The 14,063-nt window shown below is 46.4% G+C and overlaps 1 pseudogene; it reads right to left on the reverse strand.

Annotated features, from left to right (window-relative positions):
- The window catches only part of LOC140454376 (beta-1,3-galactosyl-O-glycosyl-glycoprotein beta-1,6-N-acetylglucosaminyltransferase 3-like), a 56,285-nt pseudogene extending 42,431 nt beyond the window's left edge, over positions 1-13,854 (reverse strand).
- Between the last annotated feature and the right edge of the window lie 209 nt (positions 13,855-14,063).

Raw genomic sequence — 14,063 nt, forward strand, 5'->3', positions numbered from 1 at the left:
CTCAAATCCTCCAACCCTGGCAATATCCTTGTAAATTTTTTCTGAACCCTTTCCAGTACAACATCTTTCCAAAAGGAAGGAGACCAGAATTGCACCCAATATTCCTAAAGTGGTCTAATCAATGTCCTGTACAACTGCAACATGGCCTCCCAACCCCTGTACTCAATACTCTTGACCAATAAAGGGAAGCATAACAAATGCCACCTTCACTATCCTATCTACCTGTGACTCCACATTCAAGGAGCTATGAACCTGTACTCCAAGGTCTTTTTGTTCAGCAACACTCACTCGGACCTTACTACTAAGTGTATAAGTCCTGCTAAGATTTCTGGCTGTAACACTTGCTGCATTTTTGAGGTGTTTTACGTGTTTGAGGTGATTTCCTCAAATTCCAGGAAGAGCAATTACTGTTTTATTTGCTGTTGTATTGTTATGGAACTTTGGAGAGTTATTGATTAGATTCCCTCCAGTGTGGAAATAGGCCCTTCAGCCCAACCAGTCCACACCGACCCTCCAAAGAGTAACCCACTCAGTCCCATTTCCCTCTGGCTAATGCACCTAACATTATGGGCATTTTAGCATGGCCAATTCACCTGACTTGCACATCTTTGGACCTGTGGGAGGAAACCGGAGCACCCGGAGGAAACCCACGCAGACACGGGGAGAATGTGCAAACTCCACACAGACAGTAGCCCGAGGCTGGAATCAAACTTAGGACCCTGGTGCTGTGAGGCAGCAGTGCTAACCACTGAGGCACCATGCCTCACAAACTGAGAAAGTGACCAAACTGATGGAGGAAGGTAAAGCTGTTGATGTGGTGGATATGGATTTCAGTCAGACGTTTGATAAGGTTCCCCAGGGTAGGCTATTTCAAAAAAATATGGAAGCATGGGATTGAGGGTGATTTAGTGGGTTGGATCAGAAATTGGTGAGCTGAAAGAAGACAGAGGGTGATGGTTGATGGTAAATGTTCATCCTGGAATTCAGTTACTAATGGTGTACTGCAAGGACCTGTGTTGGGTCCATTGCTGTTTGTCATTTTATAAATGACCTGGAAGAGGGCACAGAAGGATGCATTAGTAAATTTGTGGATACCACTAATGTCGATGGAGTTGTGGACATTGCTGAACAATGTTGCAGGTTACAGAGGGACATAGATAAACTGCAGAGCTGGGCTGAGAGGTGTCAAATGGAGTTTAATGTGGGAATGTGTGAGGTGATTTACTTTGGAAGGAGTAACAGGAATAAAGAGCACTGGCCTAATGATTAGATTATTGGGAGTGTAGATGAGCAGAGATCTCAGTGTCCATAGACAAAGACCCCTGAAAGTTGCCACCCACGTTGATAAGGTTTAAAGAAGGCATATGGTGTGTGAGGTTTTATTGGTAGAGGGATTGGGTTTTGAAGCCACAAGGTCATGTTGCAGCTGTACAAAACTCTGGTGCGACTGCATTTGGAGTACTGTGTACAGTTTTGGTCACTGCATTATAGGAAGGATGTGAAACCTTTGGAAAGGTTTCAGACAAGATTTAGTAGGATTGCCTGATATGGAGGGAAGGTCTTATGAGGAAAGGCTGGGGGACTTGAGGCTGTTTTCAGTCAAGACAAGAAGGTTGAGAGGCGACCTAATTGAGACATATAAGATAATCAGAGAGTTAGATAAGGTAGACAGTGAGAGCCTTTTACTTCAGATGGCATTTGTGCATACGAGGGGACATAACTTTAAATTGAGGGGTGATAGATATAGGACAGATGTCCGAGGTAGTTTCTTTACTCAGAGACTAGTAGGGGCATGGAAGGCCTACCTGCAACAATAGTATACTCACCACCATCGAGGGCTGAAGGACCTGTCTTGCGCTGTAATGTTCTGTGTTCTATGTTCACCGTGAGGAATTGAATGGAATCTAAGTTTGCTATTGTTGAATATAAATGTGCAATCAAAAGACACAGAGTCCTGACACGATGTTATTTCCTCTTTTAAACTTCTCATTTTTTTTGTTAGTTTGCCCAGATGTGTGGCTCAGAGAATTCAGTGAGGACAGGGGCCTGTCTTTGCATTTCCCTCTCTGGCCTGCAATGAACGATTACATTCCAGCCTCAGGTGACTGTCCGTGTGGGGTTTGCACATTCTCCCTGTGTCTGCGTGTGTTCCATCAGGGTGCTTCAGTTTCCTCCCACAATCCAAAGATGTGCGGGTCAGGTGAATTGGTAATGCTAAATTGCCCACAGTGTTAGGTGCATTACTCAGCGGTAAATATCGGGGAATGAGTCTGGGTGGGTTACTCTTCAGGGGGTCAGTGTGGACTGGTTGGGCCAAATGGCCTGCTTCCATACTCTGAGCAATCTCATCTCATCTCATCTAACACTCACCTTCCTCCATATCATTTATTTTTCTCCCCACTTCACTCACTGTGAACAGATTACTTGACATGAATGTCGCTTTTGTGCATATCTAATTCATCTTTTGGTTTTGCTTTTTTTGTCTCACTTCCTACTAATTGTTGCTCAGTACTAACAGCACTTTATACGAGGGGACATAACTTTAAATTGAGGGGTGATAGATATAGGACAGATGTCTCTTTACCCCTCCAGTCTCTGTCATTTTGCCCCTCAGATGGAGTCAGTCCTTGCCCATGAGGAAAGGAGTGTTATCATGTTGCTGCTCCTCCTTCTCCTTTCGGTCCATTCCTCACGTGGACTCCTCGTTCCGTTATCTGCTGCCCCTAATGTTGGCTCTCAGTTACTTGGATTGATTCACCAATTGAATTATTGTTCTAACTGGATATGTCACGGCATACTTTAACTGGTCTCTGAAATGTTTCTGTGTCACCACATAAATAAGGGCATTTGTGCAGCAACTTAAGTTCCTCAGCATATGTCCAATCTGAACAAAGAGACCAAAAGAAACAGAATCCAAGGAATAGCCAGCATTAAAGATATATAAAATATGCAACAACCAGAGAAGTATGAAGCTGGCAGATATGGCAAAGAGTAAAATCACAGAATTCTTCCTGCTCTCTACCTCTGGATCATTCTCTGTTTTTCTCTGACCTCTCAGTTCCTTCCGCACCTTAATAGCCTCAAAGATATGTCTGACAGTCAGAATGTTGATAAAGAGAATAAAAGTGAATGGGAACATTGGTGTTAAAAAAGTCTGAAAATATTTAAAACTGATCCACCGAGGGTCATGATAATAAGTATACCTGGTAGAACAGTACCATGGAACATTGTTGATCATCTTTCGAGGTGAAAACACAAAGTAGTTGGGAATATTCTTTAAACAAAAGAAGATGCAGATTGTTGTTAGAACCCTGGTTGCAGTTTTCCCTGTGCAATACTTAGTTTTCATCTCATGTAAACAAATGGCAACAAATCGATCAAAGGAAAAAGCAATGGTGAACCACGCAGAACAATCAATGGTCAAGCGCTTGAGGACATAGAGAACACTACAAACAGGAGTGATTTGCAGGAAACATCGTGGATAATAATAACGGTTAAATCGGTGAAGGACGATACAAACAAGAATGAACAGTAGATCCGAAATTGTCATGGCCACCAGATAGCGAGTGGTGCATGTAGAAAGGCCACATTTGCCCCAAGCTAAGTTTACAATCACCACTAGACTTACTGTAAGAGAAAAAAAAAAGTTATTACTCAATGATTCTTTGTGCCTGAGCCTAGACTGTAGGTAATTTCACAAAGATAATTGTTGTTCCATGTTATATGAAGTTTAAAGAATCTGAACCACATCAGCAAACACTGTCTAAATTAATCATTTGCTCTTTTAAAGGACATCGGGAAGAATATGGGCAGCAGATTACTCACAGAAACACAGTCATGTACCTAAGGTGGTTTTAGTTCAGCAGCTGCTTTACTGGTTAGTCTAACTGGCTGACATTTCCCCTAAGTCCCCAGCATCCACACAAAGACACCTGGGATCAGGAAAACAAAGAATAGCAAAAACCTAACATGGACATTGATCGCAAAATTTCTGTATTGGGTTTTGGAGTCTCCACAGTTCAGTTTGCCTCCAGAATTCTATATCTACACTGTATGAACTGCAGGACAGGGCATTGAATCACCCCACAGTGTCCAGGAAGGATGGGCTCTATATGATGGATGAACAAATGATAAGGCATTGAATCTCTCCCTTGTGCACAGGATTGAACATCCTGACCATCGGAACCATGAAGGTGTTCAGCAGCAAATCCAGTCACATTGTACCAGGTTGGATACACACCACAATCAGGAAGACTTCAACATTTGACCCAACTCCTCCAGCTGTCCACGTTTGTACAACATAGCCCTCAGTGAATAAAACCTGAATTCATGCAACTTTGGTCACTGTAACTGTCCTGAAGAACAGCCCTGCTTGAAACCTCTACTTTCTTCCTCCTGAGATGCTGCCTGACCTGCTGTGCCTTTTCCAGCACCATGTTCTATCTGCAGCCCCCATAGTCTCCTCATTCCTAATGACCTGCTGAACCCACCCATTGCCCTGATGTATCTGCACTCCCATTTGGAGCGAGCTGCCTGAGTAAGATGCACCAACACAATCCCTTTCCATCAATGAATGGGAAACACCAGGTTTCACTGAGAGGTGGGTTGTCACAAAACCCATCTGACCGATAGCAGGCTGTGAACTACCACAGAGAGAGGGTGGTCTTCCGAAACCCTTTCTCGGTAAGTGGTGCTGGAAGACCACAGCTGTTCAGGCAGCATCCAAGTAGCTTCGAAATCAACGTTTCGGGCAAAAGGCCTTCATCAGGAATAAAGGCAATGAGCCTGAAGCGTGGAGAGATAAGCTAGAGGAGGGTGGGGGTGGGGAGAAAGTATCATCGAGTACAATGGGTGAGTGGGGGAGGAGATGAAGGTGATAGGTCAGGGAGGAGAGGGTGAAGTGGATAGGTGGAAAAGGAGATAGGCAGGTAGGACAGGTCCGGACAAGTCATGGGGACAGGGCTGAGCTGGAAGTTTAGAACTAGGGTGAGGTGGGGGAAGGGGAAAATGAGGAGACTGTTGAAGTCCACATTGGTGCCCTGAGGTTGAAGTGTTCCGAGGCGGAAGATGAGGCATTCTTCCTCCAGGCGTCTGGCGGTGAGGGAGCGGTGGTGAAGGAGGCCCAGGACCTCCATGTCCTCGGCAGAGTGGGAGGGGGAGTTGAAATGTTGGGCCATGGGGTGGTGTGGTTGATTGGTACGGGTGTCTCGGAGATGTTCCCTAAAGTGCTCTTGGAGGAGGCACCCAGTCTCCTCAATGTAGAGGAGACCACATCGGGAGCAACGGATACAATAAATGATATTGGTGGATGTGCAAGTAAAACTTTGATGGATTTGGAAGTCTCCTTTAGGGCCTTGGATGGAGGTGAGGGAGAAGGTATGGGTGCAGGTGTTACAGTTCCTGCGGTGGCAGGGGAAAGTGCCAGGATTTGAGGGTAGATTGTAGGGGGACGTGGACCTGACCAGGTAATCACTGAGGGAACGGTCTTTGCGGAAGGCAGAAAGGGGTGGGGAGGGAAATATATCCCTGGTGGTGGGGTCTGTTTGGAGATGGCGGAAATGTCGGCGGATGATTTGGTTGATGCGAAGGTTGGTAGGGTGGAAGGTGAGCACCAGGGGCATTCTGTCCTTGTTACGGTTGGAGGGGTGGGGTTTGAGGGCGGAGACGCAGGATGGAGACGAGATGCATTGGAGGGCATCTTTAACCACGTGGGAAGGGAAATTGCGGTCTCTAAAGAAGGAGGCCATCTGGTGTGTTCTGTGGTGGAACTGGTCCTCCTGGGAGCAGTACGGCGGAGGCAGAGGAATTGGGAATACGGGATGGCATTTTTGCAAGAAGTAGGGTGGGAAGAGGTGTAATCCAGGTAGCTGTGGGAGTCGGTGGGTTTGTAAAAAATGTCAGTGTCAAGTCGGTCATCATTAATGGAGATGGAGAGGTCCAGGAAGGGGAGGGAGGTGTCAGAGATGGTCCAGGTAAATTTAAGGTCAGGGTGAAATGTGTTGGTGAAGTTGATGAATTGCTCGACCTCCTCGCGGGAGCACGAGGTGGCGCCAATGCAGTCATCAATGTAGCGGAGGAAGAGGTGGGGAGTGTTGCCAGTGTAACTACGGAAGATCGACTGTTCTACGTAAACAACAAAGAGACAGGCATATCTGGGGCCCATACGTGTGCCTATGGCTACCCCTTTGGTCTGGAAGAAGTGGGAGGATTCAAAGCAGAAATTGTTCACGGTGAGGACCAGTTCGGCCAAACGAATGAGAGTATTTGTGGAAGGGTACTGTTGGGGACGTCTGGAGAGGAAGAAACAGAGGGTTTGGAGGCCCTGATCCTTGCGGATGGAGGTGTAGAGGGATTGGATATCCATGGTGAAGATGAAGCATTGGGGGCTGGGGAAATGGAAGTCTTGGAGTTGGTGGAGGGTGTGGGTGGTGTCTCGAACGTATGTGGGGAGTTCCTGGACTAGGGGGGATAGGACAGTGTCAAGGTAGGTAGAGATGAGTTCAGTGGGGCAGGAGCATGCTGAGACAATGGGTTGGCCAGGGTGGTCAGGCTTGTGGATCTTGGGAAGGAGGTCGAACCTGGCAGTGCGGGGTTCCCGGACTATGAGGTTGGAAGCTGTGGGTGGTTGATCTCCTGAGGTGATGAGGTTCTGTATGGTCTGGGAGATGATGGTTTGGTGATGGGGGAGGTGGGGTCATGGTCGAGGGGCAGTAAGAAGAGGTATCCTCGAGTTGACGTTTGGCTTCAGTGGTGTAGAGGTCAGTGCGCCAGACTACCACTGCGCCCTCTTTATCCGCTGGCTTGATGGTGAGGTCGGGATTGGAGGGCTGCGCGTTGTGAGGGTGAGAGGTTGGAGTGGGGGAGGGAGGTAGACAGGTTGAGGCGGTTAATGTCCCGATGACAGTTGGAAATGAAGAGGTCGAGGGCAGGTAATAGGCCAGCGTGGGGTGTCCAGGTGGATGCAGTGTGTTGGAGGTGGGCGAAGGCTACTTGGATGCTGCCTGAACTGCTGTGCTCTTCCAGCACCACTAATCCAGAGTCTGGTTTCCAGCATCTGCAGTCATTGTTTTTACCTCGAAACACTTTCTAGACCAGCCAGAGGCCGGTGCTCAGCCAAACTCCATCAAGGTGGTCTCCCATTCTGCACAGTATCGGGAAACACACAATGCTGAGGACCCTCCTAACTGACAAACTATTCACTTCAAACTCAGTCAGTGAGGACACTATTATCTGACAGTGGGATTTGCCTTCCTAAATGGAAATATATTGTTATCAGTTGTTGATAGAGCATAGAAAATTACAGCGCAGTACAGGCCCTTGGGCCCTCGATGTTGCGCCGCCCTGTCATACGAATCTGAAGCCCATCCCACCGACACTATTCCATGTACGTCCATATGCCTGCCAATGACGACTTAAATGCACTTAAACTTGGCGAATCTACTGCCATTGCAGGCAAAGCATTCCATACCCTTACTAATCTCTGAGTAAAGAAACTAATTCTGACATCTGTCTTCTACCTATCTCCCCTCACTTTAAACTTGTGTCCCCATGTGTTTGCCGTTCCCATACTTGGAAAAAGGCTCTCTCTGGCCACCCTATTTAACTCTCTGATTACCTTGTATGTCTCTATTAAGTCACCTCTCAACCACCTTCTCTCTAACGAGAACAGCCTCAAGGCCCTCAGCCTTTCTTTGTAAGACATTCCTTCCATACCAGGCAACATCCTAGTAAATCTCATCTGCACCCTTTCCAAAGCTTCCACATCCTTCTTATAATGCGGTGACCAGAACTGTACACAATACTCCAAGTGTGGCTGTACCAGAGCTTTGTACAGCTGCAGCATAACCTCCTGGTTCCGGAACTCAATCCCTCTATTAATAAAGGACAAAACACCGTACGCCTTCTTAACAACCCTGTCAATCTGAGTGGCAACTTTCAGGGATCTGTGTACATGGACACCAAGATCTCTCTGCTCATCTGCACTCCCAAGAATCTTACCATTAGCCCAGTACTTTGCATTCCGATTACTCCATCCGCACTTGTCCACATTAAACTCCATTTGCCACCTCTCAGCCCAGCTCTGCATCCTAACAATGTCTCTCTGCAACCTCCTCCATCCTTCTTCACTATCCACAACTCCACCGACCTTAGAGTCATCTGAAAATTTACTAACCCACCCTTATAATCCTTCATCCAGGTCATTTATGAAAATGACAAACAGCAGTGAACCTTACACTGACCCTTGCAGTACGCTGCTCGTAACTGGACACCAAGATGAACATGTTCCATCAACTACAACCCTCTGTTTTCTTTCAGCAAGCCAATTACTGATTCAAACTGCTATAGAACATAGAACATTGAACATAGAACATAGAAAAATACAGCGCAGTACAGGCCCTTCGGCCCTTGATGTTGCGCCGACCGAAGCCTACCTAACCTACACTAGCCCAATAACCTCTATATGCTTATCCAATGCCCGCTTGAATGACCATAAAGAGGGAGAGTCCACCACTGATACTGGCAGGGCATTCCATGAACTCACAACCCGCTGAGTAAAAAATCTACCCCTAACATCTGTCCTATACCAACATCCCCTTAATTTAAAGCTGTGTCCCCTAGTAACAGCTGACTCCATACGCGGAAGAAGGTTCTCACTGTCAACCCTATCGAAACCCCGAATCATCTTGTACACCTCTATCAAATCTCCCCTAAACCTTCTTTTCTCCAATGAGAACAGCCCCAAGTGCCTCAGCCTTTCCTCACACGATCTTCCTACCATGCCAGGCAACATCCTGGTAAATCTCCTCTGCACCTGTTCCAGTGCCTCCACATCCTTCCTATAGTATGGCGACCAGAACTGTATACAATACTCCAGATGAGGCCGCACCAGAGTCTTATACAACTGCAACATGACCTCAGGACTCTGGATCTCAAATCCTCTACCAATAAAGCCCAGTACGCCATATGCCTTCTTCACAGCACTATTTACCTGGGTGGCAACTTTCAAAGATCTGTGTACATGGACACCAAGATCCCTCTGATCATCGACACTACCAAGCTATATCTCCCACAATCCGATTCCTCCGCATTCTGAATAATAGCCTACCGAGGGGAACCTTCTCGAACGCCTTGCTGAAATCTATATACACCACATCAACTGGTTTACTCTCATCTATCTGTTTGGTCACTTTGTCAAAAAAGTCAATAAGATTCGTTAGGCACGACTTACCCTTCACAAAACCGTGCTGACTGTCTTGATCAGATTATTCTTTTCTAGATGGTTGTAAATCCTATCTCTTATAACCTTTTCCAACACTTTACCAACAACTGAAGTGAGACTCACTGGTCAGTAATTACCAGAGTTGTCTCTACTACCATTTTTGAACAAGGGAACCACATTTGTTATCCTCCAGTCCTCAGGCACTATTCCCGTAGACAATGATGATTTGAAGATCAATGTCAAAGGCTCGGCAATCTCTTCCCTTGCTTCCCAGAGGATTCTAGGATAGATCCCATTTGGCCCAGGGGACTTATCTATTTTCACACTCTGCAGTATTTCTAATACCTCTTCCTTGTGAACCCCAATCTCCTCTAATCTAGATGCAAGTATCTCTGTATCTTCCTTACCAACATTTTCATTTTCTATAGTGAACACTGTCAAACAATATTTATTTAGTGCTTCCCCATCTCCTCTGACTCCACACACAACTTCCCACTATTATGCTTGATTGGCCCTAATTTAACTCTCGTCATTCTTTTATTCCTGACATACCTATGGAAAGCCTTAAGGATAACCCTGATCCTATCACCAATAACTTCTCATGTCTCCTCCTGGCTCTTCTGAGCTCTCTTTTTAGGTCTTTCCTGACTTCCTTGTAACCCTCAAGTGCCCTAACTGGGTTTTCACATTTTATCCTAACATAAGCCTTCCTCTTCTTCTTGATCAGGGATTCCACTTCCTTAGTAAACCACAGCTCAAGTGCGATATATCTTCCTCCCTGCCTGACAGGTACATACTTATCTTTTCCTCGAATAAGCTCCACATTTCTGATGCGCTCATCCACTGCAGTTTCCTTCCCCATTCTACGCTTCCTAAATCTTTCCTAATTGTATCGTAATTTCCCTTCCTCCAGCTGTAACTCTTCCTCGGTGGCGTACACCTATCCCTTTCCATCACTAAAGTAAATCTGACAGAATTGTGATCGCTGTCTCCAAAGTGCTCACCTACTTTCAAATCTAACACCTGGCCAGGCTCGTTACCCAGTAGGTTAGGCCTGTCTACATACTGTGTCAGGAAGCCCTCCTGCACACACTGGACAAAAACTGACCCATCTATAGTACTCGTACTGTAGTGATCCCAGTTAATATTTGGATAGTTGAAGTCCCCCATGACAACTACCCTGCCTCTCTTACTCCTATCGAGAATCATCTTTGCTATCATTTCCTCTACATCTCTGGGACTATTCGGAGGCCTATAGAAAACTCCCAGCTTGGTGACTTCTCATTTCCTGTTTCTAACCTCAGCCCATACTACATCAGTTAACGAGTCCCCAAACATCCTTTCTTACAACTGTAATATTGTCCCTGATTAACAATGCCACACCTCCCCCTCTTTTAACATCTTCTCTGTTCTTACTGAAACATCTGAATCCTGGAACCTGCAACAGCCATTCCTGTCCCTGCTATATCCATGTCTCCGTAATGGCCACAACATCGAAGTCCCAGGTACCAACCCACGCTGCCAGTTCACCCACTTTATTTCGAATGCTCCTCGCATTGAAGTACACACACTTCAATCCAGGTTCCCTACTCTCATCCTCTTCTGTACCTGTCTTACAATTTTGGTTCCCATCCCCCTGCTGTATTAATTTAAATCCACCTTAATCACTTTAGCGAATTTCCCATCCAGGACATTGGTACCCCTCTGGTTTAGATGAAGACCATCCTGCTTGTAGAGGTCCCACCAAACCCAGAAAGAGCTCCAATTATTAAAAACCCGAAACCCTCCCTCCTGCACCATTCCTGCAGCCACGTGCTCAACTCCTTTCTCTCCCTATTCCTCACCTCCCTATTCCTCACCTCACCTCACCTCCTTTCTCTCCCTATTCCTCACGTGGCACGGGCAGCAAACCAGAGAAAACAACTCTGTTTGTCCTAGCTCTAAGCTTCCATCCTAGCTCCCTGATGTTCCATCTCTCTTCCGATCTATGTCAATGGTGCCAATGTGGACCACGATTGGGCTGCTCTCCCTCCCCCCGCTCCCCGGAAGGATCCCAAAAACACGATCAGAGACATCACGGACCCTGGCAACCGGGAGGCAACACACCAACCGTGAGTCTCTCTTGACCCACAGAACCTTCTATCTGTCCCCCTAACAATCGAGTCCCCAATGACGACTGCTCTGCTCCTCTTCCCCCTTCCCTTCTAAGTAGCAGGTGCCCCACAGCTTTCCGCTGGTAAGTCATCCCCCCCAACAGTATCCAAAATGGTATACTTATTGTTGAGGGGAATGACCACAGGAATAAGGATGATTCAGTGCAGAGTTTTGTATGAGCTAAGTTGTTACAAGACTTACCAGGAACACCAACCACAGCGAGGATGGTGTCAAACACCTGATCCACCCTTTCTCTGAGAAGATCCATTTAGTTGTTTCTTTCCCTTCCTGCTGCTGGCAACCTGTCAGAATTGGAGAATTCTCTCGGAGATGGAGCTAACACAGTTCCAGAGACTTTGTTTTATATTGTGTGGTATCTCCATTGGGAAACCATGATTACATCTTCAAATTTTTATTATCATTTTGAACAAACAATTAATGACAACACATTTATTTTAATGATATGATGTCATTGAGATTTAAGTCTGTATTTGAATACCCCAAAGACTAGATTAATCTGATCCTGTTAGGTCTCAAATGTTGATTCCAATTTGTCTTCAACAACAATTCTTGCAATATTTCACTCACTATCAGTCCCATCAATATCTGAATATCTTTTGATATTCTTTTCAGTGATGACTTTGATTCTGCTGAGGTTATTCACTCATTCAATACCTCATGTTGTCGAGCTCCTTGAGAGCTGTTCCACTGCACACTGTTATCCCACAGCTTTCCTTGTTAATTCAGTTATCTGACTGATTTGGGAAATTCTCTCTGTGAATTAGCACTCTAATACAGAACCTGAAGCTGATACAGACCACACCAACAGCTGGAACTTCCTCTCGGTCACATTTTCTCAAAACAAAGACAAAACAAAAATCAGAACCTTACATTCAAATTAATAGTGTAATGGCATCATACAGGGTAAATGTCCCCTTTGGTCCATCAGGTTTGTACCTCCAAAATTACACTAAAAGCAACACAAGTCTCAATCCCCAGCACTTATTCCATGGTCTTGAATGTTATGACCTTTCAGTGCTTATCCAAGTACTTTGTGACGGTTTTGAGGATTTCTACCTCAACTCCCCTCTTGGACGATGCAGCACAGGCCCCTACAATCCTCTGGGTGGCATGTCCCATCTAAACCTTTTGCCATTCAGCTTATAATTACACCACTTTGTTAATTGCCCTCTGATTAAGGGGAAAAACTGCTTTCCATTCACCCAGTCCACATCCCCCTTGGTCTTATATACCCCGATCTCTGCTCTAAAGAAAGCAGCCTGAGCTTATCCAGCCTCCCCCTTCACAGCGACACTGCTGCAGCCCAACCCATGTTCTGGTGAATGTCCTTTACCCTCCCTCCAGTGCAATCACATCCATCCCATGGTGCAGTGACCAGAACTGTACACAATACTCCAACTGTGGCCTATCCAAATGGCTGTAGAGCTCGAACAGGACCCTCCCTGCTCTGATCATCTCTGCCTCAATGGGTAAAGGCATGTTTCCTATCTGCCTTCTTACTGCCCACTTAACTCATTGGCCTCTGCACTGGGACTCGAGTCCCAGTGCAGAGGTCAGTGAGGGGAATCGAGTCCCAGTGCAGAGGTCAGTTAGGGGAATCGAGTCCCAGTGCAGAGGTCAGTTAGGGGAGTCGAGTCCCAGTGCAGAGGTCAGTTAGGGGAGTCGAGTCCCAATGCAGAGGTCAGTGAGGGGAATCGAGTCCCACACACACACAGACACACAAACAGACACACACACACACTGACACAGACAGGTAGACACAGACACGCACACACAGACACAGACAGAGAAACACACACACACTCACAGACAGAGAAACACACACACACACTCACAGACACACTGACAAACACAGATACACAGACACACACTGACAAACACAGACACAGACAGACACACACACATAGACTCACCACAAAGACACTCACACACAGACGGAGATACACACACACGGACACACACACAGACGCACACACAGAAATTCCCCGATTCTCTGACTTCTCGTTTCCCTTCCTTAACATTTCTGTTTATATTTCATGGGATAGATTGGACGCCAATGTCTATCATAAACATACATCCTCACATCCTGCATCCTGCAAAGACTGTATTCCATTCTCCAACTTGGCAGTGGTCTTCAAAGCAGGCCAATTCCTCCAGAGTAGTCCCACCTCCTTGCAAGCATGACACCGCACAGCCTTCAACTGACCAGAATGCCTGGTCAGCAAAGACCTCCTTCAGACCAAGCAGTACTGACACCATACCCAACATATCTTCCTGAGCTGGCAAAGGTGTGATGGAAGTAAATCAAATGGAAAAAAGGGCAGGATGTTCATCAAAATGACCCTCTGGGATATTACCTCCAGAGGGTCAACAGGCATCTTAGCGACAGTAAGGCCCTTCTCCAGGGTGAGTTGCACCACCTGCTCAGTCTTCAGGAAGAACACTGCCTTCCCATACATCTTTGATGTAGTGACAATGGTGGGGAACCAGACTAGCCCCACCAAGGCCGCTGACAGGTCTTAATGGTCATGTTGGGGTGAATGTAACATTTCGTCCTGAGCTGGTTTGTTAAATAAGGAAAGGGTGACGAGGCCCTGGGAGGGGCTGGTGGGGGAGGTGGAAGATGCATCCACCCCCACGTAAGAATGACTGGGCCCCACCCTGGGTA

This window comes from Chiloscyllium punctatum, chromosome 29 (assembly GCF_047496795.1).
Source record: "Chiloscyllium punctatum isolate Juve2018m chromosome 29, sChiPun1.3, whole genome shotgun sequence".
Taxonomy (NCBI): domain Eukaryota; kingdom Metazoa; phylum Chordata; class Chondrichthyes; order Orectolobiformes; family Hemiscylliidae; genus Chiloscyllium; species Chiloscyllium punctatum.